Source organism: Marmota monax, unplaced genomic scaffold (assembly GCF_021218885.2).
Source record: "Marmota monax isolate L192 unplaced genomic scaffold, Marmota_monax_Labrador192_F-V1.1 WCK01_AAM20220418_F8-fsc00155, whole genome shotgun sequence".
Taxonomy (NCBI): domain Eukaryota; kingdom Metazoa; phylum Chordata; class Mammalia; order Rodentia; family Sciuridae; genus Marmota; species Marmota monax.
Window position 1 is genome coordinate 1,219,255 of NW_026694554.1, and position 16,282 is coordinate 1,235,536.

Consider the following 16,282-nt stretch of genomic DNA (forward strand, 5'->3'; position numbering starts at 1 on the left):
AATTCAATAAATGGTAAATGATCAGAACAGTCTTAGCACATCCTAGGTCAGTGTTTCTCCCATATAATTTGGTAGTGACAGTGAAGAAGTGGTGGATAGACATTTGTATTTTGTTATCTTCCTAGAGGATTCCAGTGCACTTCAAGTGTTGAAAACCACTTGCACCAATATGTCTATTTCTAAAGTTAAAAGTCCTTGATCCTAGGATCATGTGCCTTGGAATCATCTTGGAATGATTATTAGAAGTGCAGATTGGTGGGTTTTATCCAAGATCTATTATGTCTAAATTTCTGGAAGTAGGACCTGAGAATTTCTATTTTAAATAAGCCCCACCCCAAGTTATTCTTACAAGCACTGAAGTGTTCTCAGATTCCTTTTTGTCTCTTCTCAGAGTTTAAATCTGCATATGGTGCTACAAGGTGAATTCAATAAGTTTCATTGGCCAGTTGATGAGTAGAACTGAAATAGTCAAACTGCACATTTTATCATTATTTAATACAATTATTAAATGAGACTTTCCTTTGCTTTTATTTATAGTAAGCAAAAGGTCTATTAAGAAGTATATATTCAAGAGTAGTAAAATAAATAAAATGAATTTTCTAGTTTTTCTTCTTTAAAATAATCAAAATACTTCTTTAAAAGAGTGACCTGAGGGTTAGGGGTGTGGATATATTTAGTTTTTCAAATTCTTTACTCCTTTAATTGAAAATTGTTCTGGAAATGTTTCAGTGAAAGCAACAGGGACAAAACCACTGGTGACATTTAAGCCACAAGAAAATTTCAAATTTAGCAGATCATCTGTGTGCTACTAAATACATGGATATTTTTTTTTTTTAAGAATTTTTTTAATATTTATTTTTCAATTCTCGGCGGACACAACATCTTTGTTGGTATGTGGTGCTGAGGATCGAACCCGGGCCGCACGCATGCCGGGCGAGCGCGCTACCGCTTGAGCCACATCCCCAGCCCAATACATGGATATTTTACATCTATAAATTTTTCACATACATGTTTTAATGTTTTAACACAACATATTTTTTATTAGTTGTTCAAAACATTACAAACCTCTTGACATATCATATTTCATACATTTGATTCAAGCAGATTTAACCTAGCCATCACAAAGTGCTCAAATTCAATATTGCCATAATGGTCCAATTATTTAACTAATGTACTTTCTAAAAATATGTGTTTCAAAGAACATAAATACTGCAAGATTGTAAAGAAAGAGACTATCTAAAGATTTTGGAACTATCATTATCATAATTATTTTCTGTCACTGTTTATAATTATAGTCCCACAAATCATTTCTAATATGTTTCTATGGATTTTTAGCATTTTTCAAATACAAATGAACTTTCTCAACAAAACAGTCATGCAGTCTTGATTTCAGATTTATATATTCAAGGATCCATCCAATAATCCTACTGTAAATCTCTTTCTCATTCCAGTATAACTTTTGGGAAGACAGGAGTTCCTGTGGCACTGTGGGAGCCTGGTATCAGTGAACAGTTCTATCCCTTTCCACTAACCCTATTTCTTCTTGATCCATAAAGAAGACAAAAAACTTAAAGGAATCATCTCCGCTTCAATCTTGCCTCATCAATATAATGTCCTTACCTCAGTTATGACATCCCAAGAGATATCTTCAGTCACATGCCTGTCCCTGTGTGTCTCTGTAAATGACTGTATTGAGCTTTGAGACACTCGAGAAAAGATGTATCACTATCACCACCAGCAGCAGCAATATGTACAGAGTGCTATACTAGGTATTTAACACATATTACCTATAATCTTCACATCTATACTGTAAGCATAGTAAATGAATCATTACCCTTGTTACAATTGCAGAGAAAAGGGCTCAGAATTATTAAGTAATATATCCAAGGTCAAAATCAGTGACCTTGAAAAAACAGATTTTTTGGTCTGGTTGGCACTATATTCAAACAAATGTTCAGTACAAGCAAACTAGCATGTCATTGAACAGCACTAACTCTGGTGCCAGATTGCCTGAGTTTGAATCCAGGCTCTGTCAATTACTGACTATGTAATCTTAGGCAACTTAACTTTCCCTATCTATAAAATGCAAATGATAATAATCTACCTATCCCACAGAGTTATTGTGAAGATTAAAATAGGTAATATATGGGCTGGGGTTGTGTCTCAGTGGTAGAGCACTCACTTAGCACGTGCAAGGCCCTGGGTTCGATCCTCAGCACCACATAAAAAATAAATAAAGGTATTGTTTCCAGCTACAAATAAAAAAATGAATATTTTTTTAAAAGAGGTAATATATTTAAAATGTGATTTGTAAGGAATAAATGGTAGGTAGTATAAAATGAGTTTAAAGATGATTAATCTTAGTGATTCACTGGTTGGATGATAAACAGGAAATTAGCTCCTTCATATTCAGTCATCACATGTCTGTATTTGGAGAAACTTCAAATCTTCTTCTTCTTATTATTATTATTTGGTACTGGGGATGGAATCCTGGGTCACTCGACTACTGAGCCACATCATCCCTAGCCCTTTTTTGTATTTTATCTAGAGACAGGGTCTCACTGATCTGCTTAGGACCTCCCTAAGCTGCTGAGGCTAGCTTTGAATTTGGAATTCTTTTGTCTCAGCTTCCCAAGCTACTGGGATTACAAGTGTGTGCCCATGCCTGGCTGAAAGTTCAAATCTTGACTGGAAAGAGCTAGTTATGTTTCATACTCCTAGACAAATACTAGGAGTATTTCCCCAGAAGTTTACTGTTTCCTCTTTTAAATGTGTATCATCAGCACTCCCTTTTAAATGATATTTTTCAAATTTGCTAATTTATGACCTTGATATTCTCCCTCCACTCCTCAGTAAGATCATTTGCAACCAAACCTATTTAATGATTCTTTATGGCTAATAAGCACTTGGATTCCTGTCTTCTGGAAAACTACTTACAGTGTCTTCTGTTTTCTCCATGTGAGAGAATACCATCCTGTAAGAAGTCTTTGAAATATTATTCTTAAGGAGATTCCTAGTTGCTTTTAGAAATTCATAGGGCCTTATCAAGTCTAGAAACAGGACTCTACCTGAAAATACTCAACTCTGAATCGCAGTAAATTTTTTTTGTGAGCAGTAAATGGTAAAGAAGTAGGTGTTAAGAGCTGGGACGTGGCTCATTGGTAAAACACTTGCCTTACATGTGAAAAGCCCTGGGTTTGATCTCAGTTCCAAAAAAGAAAAGTAAAAACAAAAAAAGAAAGAGAAAAAAATAGGTTTTAAAATGTCTATTACCTTATTTTATTTCAATAATTTAAGAAGAGTAAAACTATATTTTACTAATTAGGAACATATGCTTAATAACCCTAAATTATGTTTCTGGAAATACAGTGGGTAGTAAATATTGAACTCATCTATTAAAGATCTCAAGACATTGAAATTATGAAATAGTTTATCTGTTTTCTATTCCTTTTTTTAAATTCAAAAGATCATTCTCATTTCATACGTATAACAGCTGAAGGCTATGATAGATTTTCTATGGTGGTGAAAGTACTAGTATTATTACTAAGGATTATGTTGAATATTGTACCCAATGTTCCAGTTACTATTGCTGCATAACTTATCACATCAAAAAATACTGGCCAAAACCAAAGACACTCATTTTTTAACTCTCATAGTTTCTGTGGTTCAAGAATTTCAGGAAGGTATCAGTTGAATGGTTCTGGCTTAGAGTCTCCCATGTGTTTGTTTTAGGAACGTAACTGGAACCAGAAGTGCAGGAGCACCAAAACAACAGGATGCAAGCCAGGGATTCCATCACTGCCTATGGTCTCAAGACCTCTCCATGTGGTCTATTTGGTATAGTTTAAGCTTCCTCATGATGGTTCATTGAGGCCTCAAGACAGAGGGATTGCTTGCACACAACTCAGAGTTCCAATCAAGTAAGAGAGAGAGAGAGAGAGAGAGAGAGAGAGAGAGAGAGAGAGAGAGAGAGAGAGAGAGATTCTATCATTTCTTAGGACCTAGACACATTTCATCATTCTGCTATATTTATAGCCACTCAGATTTAAGGGGAGGCAACACAGACCCAAGTTCTCCAATGGAAAAATGTCAACTTTGCTTTGTATGAAAATAAAGAGACGGAAGATATCATTGCAGTTATTTTTTGAAAATATAATTAGTTATACTTTGCATTTATAGCTCTTTATATATTATTGATCTATGTGTAATATAAACAAACTATTTTTTGATGTTTTATAAGTAGTTTGTTTTCATAGAAAATACATAATGAATTGGGTATGTACATTTTCCTGCACCCACTCAAGACTTTAGAAAAGCCAGGAAGATATAGCTAAAGAACAAACATACAATAGTCTCCCCTTATCTGAGGTTTCACTTTTAATATTTCCAGTTAGCTGTGGTCAACTACAGTCCACAAAATTAGATGGAAAATTCCTATAATAAGTAATTTATAAATTTTAAACTTCATATCATACTGAGTATCCTGAAAAAATCTCCTGCTGTCCAACCTGGGATATGAATCATCTTTTTGTCCAGCATATCCATGCTGTATATGATACCAATCCATTAGTAATTTGTAGTCAATTTTGTTATCAGATCAACTGTCACAGTATCACAGTACTTGTGTATTCAAGTAACCTTCACATAGTAGCCAAACCATATGTCACAACACCAACATCATTAGCTTCACTTCATCTCATCACATCATATACACATTTATCATCTCATATATAACAAAAGAGTGAATTGTAGCACAATACAATATTTTTAGAGAGACCACATTCATAAAACTTTTATTATAGTATATTCTAATAATTGTTTTATATTATTATTGCTTGTTAATCTCCTACTGTGCCTAATTTATAAGTTTATTGTGTGTGTGTGTGTGTAGTATAAAAAATATATTCAGGGTTTGCTACTATTTAATTTCAAGCATCCACTGGGGGTCTTGCCATATATTCCTCACATATAAGGGGGAACTTCTATGTACAATTTTCCAAACTTACTTGGTTTTGGACGCCTTTTTACATAGCACTGCTGTCAATATTTCTTAAAACAGCATTAGAAAGAATGAAATTTGAAAAATCCTGCTATGGACAAACAGTAGCAATATTATTCAAATATTTACCATTTTAAAATTATGAGTGACCTATTTTAATAATATTGATGTATTTGCTAACATATCTCTAATCAAAACTTACAAGAAATGGCATTTCTTCTGTGCTCCTTTTATTTATAGATAGGTTGCACTGCTTTTATTGAGATTTATTATTGAATGCTGTATTTGCCATTGACAAATGGAATTTTTAATTTAATTTCATATTTTTAGTGTTAATCATGATTTAGCACATGATATTAATTGGCATTACCAGTGAAGAGAAAAAGTGAAGATTCATTGCTAAACATCTAGCAAGAAATTACCTTAGTCTGAACATGATTCATTCTATTTCAAAAATGATAGGCATATCCCACGTGATCCAAAACCTTGGGAATTAAAGTTTTATAATAACTTAATCACAGAGTATAGATCACAACACTTAAAAGAAAGCAAATGAATAGATCATTTACTATTTTAGTTCAAGTTTAGCTAGAGAATAATTTAAAATATTTTAATTGATATCTGTAATGTATTTTTGTTCGATTAGAGATTTAAATGAGAGCTGAGAGCAATGGTGACCTTTAAATATCCTATTCATTTTAAGACTGCAGTAGATGATTTTAAACCAATTAATTATAAGCATTATAAGTAAATGAGTTATTAGCATTCATGAATTCTATAACAGCCAATTTGTTCCTGTTCCCAAACCCTTGAAGGGCCTATTTTATAATTTCACAGAGATGTAACCATAGGAACTAAGTGGTTGCCAACATAAACCTTTATAATTAATGAGGGTAAGTTTTCACCTTTTTGAATCATATTGAAATGTATACAGAATCCATGTAATATACCTCAAGGACTACTGTTTTGTTCAAAGTTAAAAAGTTGTCTTACAACTTTCAACTTCCTAGGGTACATTTATTTAAGAAACATTTACAGAGTACTTGCCTTGTGAAAGGTTCTGTGTTAGATACCATGAGAAATAAAATAGTAATTAAACACTCTTGTTACCATCTAGGAGCTTAAAACATAGAAAAGGTACAACATTTATGCAGGTTAACGTGCCATCCCATAGAATATGATAAGTGTTATAAGAGAAACAACCAAATTGTTTTCTTGTAACAATCACTTTTGCACAACTAGTAGTATATATTAATTTATGATGCCCACTAATTCTTACCCCAGAAAAGACTATAAAAATCCAAATAAATTATGTTTGACATATAGTTCTGGCAATACATGCAAATCTATAAATGGATTAAGACTTTAAGAAAAGTTAATGAATTCTCTTCTGCATTTGTAAATGGTCTAAAATGACAATTTCATCCTTTTCTTCCTCTCTACCTCCCTTTCTCCCTTGCCCCAGTCCCAACTGTACTTTTCTCTTGGGAAATGGATATATCTATAAGCAGATGAAGATCTTAGATTTATACCCATTTATTTACTTACTTATGTCTGTATATGTTTTATTATATAAATATATATGTATCTATATTTGTATGTGATATATATTCATATCCTAAGGGAGGAGTGTTATGGTTTATTTATGAGGTTTACCAGAAAAAGCTCATGTGTTAAGTATGTTCAGAGGTGAAATGTCTAGATAATGAGAGTGGTAACTTTGTCAGTGGATTAATTTCAGTGGACTACTGGATGTTAACTATAGGCAGGTGAGATATGGCTAGAGTAAGTAGGTCACTGAAGGTGTGCCTTTTGGAATTATAATTTTTCCCTAGCTCCTTGCACACAAATGCTCACTTTCTCTCTCTGCTTCCCAGCTACCATGAGCTGAGCAGCTTTCCTGTGCCATGCCCTTCCACCATGATATTCTGCCTCACCTTGGGCCCAGAGCAATGTAGATCTTAGATTTATATAGTTTTACACAGATCATGGACTGAACCTCTGAAACTGTGAGTCCAAATTAAACTTTTCCTCTTCAGTGTTAGTGTTTTAAGGTTTTTTTAGTCACAGTAATGAGAAGCTGACTAACAAAAGGAGCACACACACACACACGTATATACACACACACACATACATATACACATATACAGAGAGAGATGCTTATGCTTATAAAAATTAATATAAATTTATTTTTAAAGTAAAATATTATATAAACATACATAAATCCTAATGAAAGACTATGGTGTGCATGTATTCATGCTTATATATTTTTATATGGGATAGAAGGAAAGAGGGAAGGAGAGGTAGTAAAAAAAAAGAGAATAAATTTACTATTTTTCCAGAATCAGATAATTGAATGATGTTCAATTGGAAGGGCCAGAGAATATTTTTTTCACCAAATATTACCACTATTCCTGAAAGATATGATTCCATAATCTAAATAACTGAGCCACAGCTACAGATTGGTAGTTAATGTTTTGATTGATTTAACCATGCTTGTATATATCAATGACTATTTATCCAAACTACTTAATCATGCTGCTATTTTTCTGCCATATAAGTATAGCCTTGGTGTTTGTTCTCTAAATCTCTAGATCTTGGAATTGACCTATAGAGCTTTTAGACCACACAGTCAATATATTGCTATAACAAACTGTGATAATTTTTACAGGTTGTTTGGAGGACAGAGATAACACATATCATGGACAAGAGATGTACTCTATAATTAATATAATAGAATTAAATATTTTGAATCAGTTTTAGACCTGACTCTTAATTCTAACTTCCAAGATACACTCTTGGAAAGACAAAATGAATCCAAATAAAGTGCAAATGACACAAGGAAGAATAAAGAACCATATTATATATAATTTGAAATTGAACATTTAATGAGAAAATGCCAATATTTTATACTTAGTTTTTAATATTTTTATTACTGCACTGCATTATTATTATACATAATAGTGGGGTTCATTTTGATATATGCATACATGAATATAACATAATTTTTTTCCAATTCAATCCTAATACTTCCAGTTTCACTCTCCTCTTCCCTCTCCCTGATCATCTTCTTCTCTATTGGTCTTCCATTTATTTACAAAATGCTAATACTATGGAGCTTAAACTTATTCATAGTTAACAAATTTTAGAATTCCTAGAAGCATAAAATAAAAAAATGCATAACTTCATTAAATTCACTAGTAAAAAAATGTACCCAATTCATATCAACCCATTCTTTTTCTGAAGTTTCTAGGGTTAGATGCATGTGGTTTTATTCCTATCACTTTGAAGATGCTATTGGCATGCATTGAAATATAAACATATGTGAGAATGTAGAAGAAAATAGGGAAAAACATGAAAGACACAAGGAACCAGGAGAATATACAATCCCTAAGTAAAAAAGAAAGAACAATTCATGTAACACACAAGTATTAAGTTGGTAATAACTAGGAGTAAAGGAGTAGTAGCACTAGAATTCTAAAGAAACTTGTGATAAAATGAAGAAATTCTACCAATTTTCAACCGAATATACTATGTATTTTAATAAGGTCTGAATTTGAGATAGCTTCAAGTTCTAACTTTTGACTATCAAAGTTCCATTTAGCAAGATGTGTTTTTCCCTTCTGAAATTCAAGTCTTCTCATTTACTAGATGTCCTTTGTCTTTCTTCTTTACAAGGACTTTTTTTTTTTTATGGATCAAGGAAGGAAGATGCTTAAATGTTAATGGTCATGTCTCCGAACACTGCACTAATGTTGCCCCCTTCTATTGATTTAATCAATGCATAAGATTGGAAAAATTCTTTCAGTGGGGTTTGATCTACTCTTTAGCTGAGAGGTAAACTTCTCCTTCTGACAATATCAGTAGCATTCTGTACTCTATGGCACCTGTGCAGGAGTGAGATTACTACCCTTGCAGAAGCTGGGGCTTTTGATGTCCCTTTTTAGGTAGGACTCCAGAAATCAAGTGAATCCCATATGCACAGAAGTCTTTCCTGTCACCCCTTAAACTGAGCCAGAAAACAACTTCCTGAGGTTTGAAAATGCATCTAACTTTACTGTTTTGACATGTGAATAACTCCCTGAAATAATGGAGTACAGCGCTTAACATGATATTGACCTCAGAATGACTAATGTTCACAGAAAACCAAAACTTCAGGTTTCCTTTACCTTCTGACTGCTTCATGTTGAGTTTACAGTGATTTCATTTTCCAGATCAGACTAAATGTAAACACCCAACAGAAGTCACAACCAAGCCCTGAGAATGGATTTCTTACATCAATGGGACTTATTTTAAAAACTGAGCCATTTTTATTCTTAGTTCAAATATACCTCCATAAATAGCCTAAATATACACTAAGAAAATATTCACAATGAAGATATCTAGAAATAAAAGAGGAAAGAAAGGAAATAGAACAAATTCTGAGATTTATTGAAGACTTTGTTAATAATTAAGATGACTTCAAACCATGCTGCAAAGTCTCTATTTAACTAAATTTATTTTTAAAAAGTTTTAGGTTTACAGAATTATTAGAAATAGTACAGTGGTTCTGTATACTTAACACCCAGTTTCTACTTCAACATATTCATTAATAGAGTATACATGTCACAATTAATGAATAAATATGGATAAACTATTATTAACTAAAGTTCATCCTTTATTCAGATTTTCTCACTTTTTACTAGTGTTATCTTTCTGTTCCAGGATCCCCTCATCATATCACATTATGGGCTGGGGCTGTAGCTCAGTGGCAAAGCACTTGCCTAGCACCTGTAAGGTACTGGGTTCAATTACCAGCACCAAATAAAAATAAATAAATAAAAGTATTCTGACCATATACAACAATTTTTACAAAATAAAAAGATATCAAATGACATTGTCATGACTCCTTAGGCTTCTCTTGCCTGAGACCATTTCTCAGACATTACAATCCTTGTTTATGAAGACTGTGACACTTTTGAAGAATATTGATCAGGTGTCTTATATCCTGTCCCTTACTTGGGATTATTCTGATGTTTTCCTTGTTGAGGTCATGAGTTCTTTGTAGGAAGACCATAGAAGCAGAGTGCCATCCCCATTATATCATACAAGGGTGCATGCTAGCTGGTATGGCTTATGCCAATGAAATTAACCTTGATCACACTGTTAAGATAGTGTTATGTTTGTTTTGTCTATTGTAAAGTTCCAATTTTCTTCACTTTTAATACTACAGTTTTAGAAAGGAAATCACTGTGCAAAGCCTCCATAACACTCTACTTCCTTAAAGGCAGAATATCTACGTAAATGATTTGGAATTATGCAAGGGAGATTTGCCTATTCTCCCCCATATATTTAATTAGTCAATCATTTATTTATATCAGTATGTACTCATGAGATATTTATTTCTATAATCTGTGTTATAATCCAATACTACTTTATCTTTTGTTCAAATTGTCTCAGCTTTGACTGTTGGGAGCACTGCTCTACCACTTGTCATTGTGCTTTTGTTTTGCTTTGTTTTGAGATGGACTTATTTTCTGGAACTAGAAAATGTTCCAGTACTAATAAATGTATATTTTCTGTCCTACTCCTATAATTAGTCATTTGTCCAAGAATCTGTGATTCCTCTTACTGGAGAATGATATTAGGAAAAAAAATCTTTGTGCTTTTTATGCTTGTTGTGACTAGAATGACATTTATTTTAGACCCTTTTGGCTGACATAACAAGGAAAAATGTTTATGTATACTAACCTATGCATATGTGCATATCTATAAATATTTCTCCATGTATATGTCTTTAACAACGTTAATATAAACATGAGTTCATACTGATATCTCCAACTCTAATCCATTATGCCATGGATATTTCTAGACATCTCCCTATGCTTATCTGTAGCCTCTCCCTTCAAAACAAGAAACATGCCTCCTGACATCTGTCATCCATTTTTAAATACAGTATACACTGTATGTAAGTAAGTAAATGGTTTCATAACTCTGAACCTGTACCCCATGGAAAATAACTTTGCCAAATAGATTACAGTACTTAAATGCAGTTTCTCTGACTTTATTCTTACAGAATCTACTCATTTCCAAAGGTATTTAGGCCAGCATCTTATATACCCCACACTTTTGGTGACATTATGTCATATATTTGAAACACAGTTAGATTTTTGTTTCTCATTCTTCACTACCTCCTGGGACCCCTTGTCTTCCTACATGAATTTTTATAAATTTGTGTATGTTAACATTCACAGTGTGCTGTAAAGTTTTACAAGTTTTGACAAGTATCCATCATTGCTATTGAAATAAATTCACTAATTTTTTTCCATAAAATTCCCCTGACTTTATCTACTTTACACCTTCTCTAAATCTTCTCTGATCCTTTTTTTTTTTTTTTGGTGTTACTAGGGATTGAACCCAGGGCTTTCTGCATTTGAGGCAAGCACTCTACCAACTGAGCTGTATCCCCAGCCCCTTCATTGATCTTTTTATTGTCTCTATATTATTACCTTTTACAAAATATCATATGACTCCCTAATTGGAATCAAAGAACATATAGCCTTTTAAGACTGACTTATTTTATTTAAAAATGTGCATTTAAGTTCATTTATGGTATGGATGTATCCCAGATTATTTATCCATTTACTTATTGAAGGACATCTTGGTGGCCTCTAGTTTGTGGCAATTATGAATAAAGCCAATATAAACATTTTTACAGGTATGTGTGTGCATAAGTTTTCAAATTAGTGGGGTAAATACATAAGAGTCTGATTGCTGTATTGTACATTAAGACTATGTTCAGTTGTGTAAGAAACTCCCAAACTGTCTTTCAAACTGACCACTATTTTGCATTCCCACCAGCAATGAATGATAGTCCCCATTACTCTGAATCCATATCAGCAAATGGCATTGTCATTCTTTTCTGTTTTGTTTTCCATTCTAACATGTATGAGTGATGTCTATTTATTTTTTACTTATTTAAATTTTAAATTGTATATGACAACAGGATACATTACAATTCATATTACACATATAGAGCACAACTTTTCATATCTCTGGTTGTACACAAAGTAGAGTCACATCCTTTGTGTCTAGATATCTATTTTTTAATTAGGCAAATATCTTAATTGTATTAATTAGAATAAGATATATTCCATGCTTGTATAATTATATCAAAATGGATATACTGCCATGTATAATGAAAAAGAACCAATAGAAATAAATAAAATGATATCAACAACAAAATGAGTGATATATTTTAACTTTACCTCACTGAGAAAATGATTTTCTATTTCTTCTCTATCAGAAATAAATCTATGCTGCTGATCTGGATACATGTAAAACAAAAGAAGGAATAGAATTTTCTTAAAAATTATTTAACAATTTTCCCATAAAAAATAATAGCAATGATTTCCCAGATAGTAGGCCTCCTGCAAATGTGAGTAGCTCATTTCTCCTTGGGGTTTTTGTCCAGAGGCATATTAGTGATTTGGGGGAGAAAAAAAAAAAAACCCCTTCCCATTCTGTCATTATTATATTCTACCACCACCATGATAAGTACAGGTTAGAAACTTGGATACAAGTTTTCTTTTTCCTTGAGATAAGCTTCACTGAATCAACTCAACTTAGCACACAAAGACTTAATGAGTCACTTCTAAGTGTCCTCTTCACTCCTATCCTTTAATCCCTTGTCAGACACTGAGCAACTGTGACGGTTGTAAATCTCAGAACACAAATTATGAAAGACTATGGAAGCATAAGAAGTTTGTGAAATCCTCTGGATATGAGACATCACATTTGGCAGAGTGGAGTGTTAGTCCAATCTTCCAGGGCCGAATGGACCAATATGAGAGTATTATCAGGGCAATGAAAGTCAAATGGATAAAAGTAAAATCAGCTGAAAGAGGGCAACTGGTCAACTGGGGAGAAGACTGTTCTAATCAGAGCCCTAAGGACAGAACAGCAATTCATGTTCCCCTCTCCACCTCCACCAGGAAACTGTAACTTTGTATTACTACTTGTTCTGTGTCTATAATCTATCACTCCAATCCATTTTCACCCTACAAACTACTGATGGTAAAGACATGTCATTTCCTGCTCAAATAATCTTACTAGCTCTCCACTGACTTTAGGAAGGAGAAAGATCTAGGAGATCCAAACCATTCAATACTCTAAAATTACATCACCTATTATTGTCCCTGAATACAATTTTTCTTAATGTAAAATGCACCCTGTTTACCTCTCTATGAGGTCAGGGCTAACTTTAAAGCCAGAAATTCAGACTTTCACCTACCGAAATTGGGGGCTCACCAATATGGAAATAACTTTCCTCAAGGAAAGCCATGACTGTCTGTACATGTGATTTTCTTCTTGACTTAATTATAATAACCTCTCTAGATTCTCACAGACCAAATATTTTGAGGACTGCTTAGGGTGCATCAAATGAATTTGTGCCAAATGAGATGATTTGGAAATATTTTGCTCCTGAAGTTTGGGATAAGCCCTACACTTTAACTCATCCCCAATATCCTTTTCTTCATTTTATGTTCTGGCCAGATTTTCAAGTCCTTTTCTTGCCAATATTTTGATCTAATAAATCTGGAGGAAAATATATTTTAACAACCTTTCCTGGTACTTCTGACATATAATCAAGTTTAGCTCTCATTAATGTAATGAAACATTCATATTTGGCAGATGAAAAAATTGGTGCCTAAAACACAGGAGTCAAAACTAAACTTTTCTCTCAGTATAGTGCTTTTTTCGCCTTACTAGACCCTGCTACCAGTGGATATATTTAGTGGTATATTCAAAATAATTAACCAGAAAGGAACAGGCACCAGTCAGAGGAGCAAATAACCAATTGAAACAGATGACTGACTAATTCAAATGAATGCAGGCCATGAAAACGTTGTATAGCTCTACTAATATATGATTGGCTAAACATAAGCTCTAAATATGGCTTGAGGAATTAATTTGAATTAATGAATTACAATGATAAGGAACCCAATTTCAGCTCAAAATAAGGAAGATCTTTCTACCAATAAAATGTGTCTGAATGGATTGAATGGACCGCATTAGATAGCAATGAGATCACTATCATTGATAGTATCCAAACTGTATGAGTTCTTGAGAGGTGTCAGGAATGTTACAGAAAGAATATTTATCTGAGTTGGATATTGGAATAGAGAGCTTCTCTAATCTTTTCCAATTGACAATTGCTAAAATAATATACAAATTTTAGCTAATACATTACACGGGTTTTTTTAAACATTTTTCTTCAGAGGTGGAGAAAAATGGCAGTGGATTAAGACTTCCCTGCAATTGTCTTCCTATTGAAACATCTATTTGAATAGCTGACTATTCATGCACAAAACTACTTTCACAAGTGCTAAGGAAACCAGTCCACTGAGGTGTAAGACAGGGAAGTAAGAACAGGATATTGCCTTAAAATTCAGTGCTAAACTTGTGAAAAACAACACTGAACAAATCCCAGAATCCCCTGTTCTTAGGCCTCTATCTGCAGACACTGCCTCTGGAACTATCCTGTGACAGAGACCTGAGGGTTCAGTAGGATAGACTTGTATTTCTAGCCAGCATGATCTCTGGATGGCTACAGGGGTCTCAAGCCACAAGTACATAAAAACCCCAGGTAGGCTCCAGCAGTGTGGACCTTAGTCCTGCCTTCTATATTATGCTTTTCTTGGCTTGCTTTGGAATCCAGATGAGACCCATAATTGCAGTGTTGGTAGCTACAGGACTGCCTACCCCATTCCTCCTGGCAACTCCCAGCAGTAAAACATAGTCACCATCTACATGGAGGAGGAAGAAGTAAGGTGGTACAAGTCAATGCTTTGAAACCAATGGGCATATCTTACACAGTGAGGTCCAGTCCCAGATAGAAACGAATGGCCTCTGTACTCAGACCACTCTCAATGACAGAACTTCTGGCACTATGCTGGTGCCAGGTAGACTGGTGACTCTGCTTGGATGGGCTTATATTCCAGTCAGTTTAACCTCCAGCTGGCCATAGCACAGTATCCAGCTGAATTACAATACAGCAGTAGGTAGGATATAACACTGTGCCCCTTGTTCCTACTCCACTGCTATACTAGCCACTACAGGTTATGGGCTCCAAGTACAACTCAACACTGTGGCACTGGTAGCCACAGGACTTGCCACCCCAAACCTCTACCAAAACCAGCACAACACATACAGAATAAATGCTTACTTGGGAAAAGAAGAAGAAAGTAGAATCCCATTTGTTTAACCATAGGCAAGCGACTATGGAACAGATGCCTGGGCCGTCTCTAGCTCTGTAAAGAAGTTTGCAGATATGGATTATGATTTTTTGGTATTCCCTCCATTCATTTTGAAAAAGTCATCAACTGTGGACTTGTGGCAATCTAAGGGTTGAGAAACCCTCTAGTGTTGATACAGTGGCAAGACACTGACTGTGTATTCATAGCACGCCTAGTCTTAGTGTGTGAGCGAGTGCTGAAAAGTAGTAGTGATTACAGGCAAGAGAAATAAAAAGCATCCTACTTAGAATTTTTGAAAATGCAGGCAAAAAAAGCTACATTATGAAGCCTGTAATAAATATCTAATCCTTTGATGCACAAACATAATCATATGCCAACAAATATCAAGGAGTTTCAGGGAACCATGACCTCAAGTAATGGACAAAATAATGTAGCAAAAAAAAAAAAAAAAAAAAAAAAACTGACCATGAACTAATTGATACGCACAAATGCTTGGAGAGAGAATCTAATATAACTATTTTAAGAAACTATAAAAAAAACTTAAAGAATACCCAGAGAAATTATTCAATAGTCTATTAAAGAAATTTAACAGAGATTGGAATGGTTTTTAAAACCCACTTGAATCAAAGTGTGGAATATGATATGTCAAGAAATTTGTAATGTTTTGAACAACCCACAATAAAAAATTAAAATAAATAAATAAATAAAAAATAAAAATTGAACAGAAATCTTAGAGATGAAAAGAATGCTAAATTAATTTAAAACATCATAGATGGCATCAATGGCATAATAAATCAAACAAAAGGATTAGTGAACTCAAAGAGATATTATTTGAAAATACAGTCAGAGAAGAGTAAAGAAACAAATAATAAAAACAAATGAAGAAAACTTTGTGACAGCAAGAAAAGATAATATATTTGAGTTACTAGGGTTTAACAGGGACTTGAGAATGCCAAAAATGTAAACAGCATACTCAAATGAAAAACGAAAAGAATTTCTAAAACCTAGATGAGGATATGAATATCTGGGTATGAGAAGGGCTAAG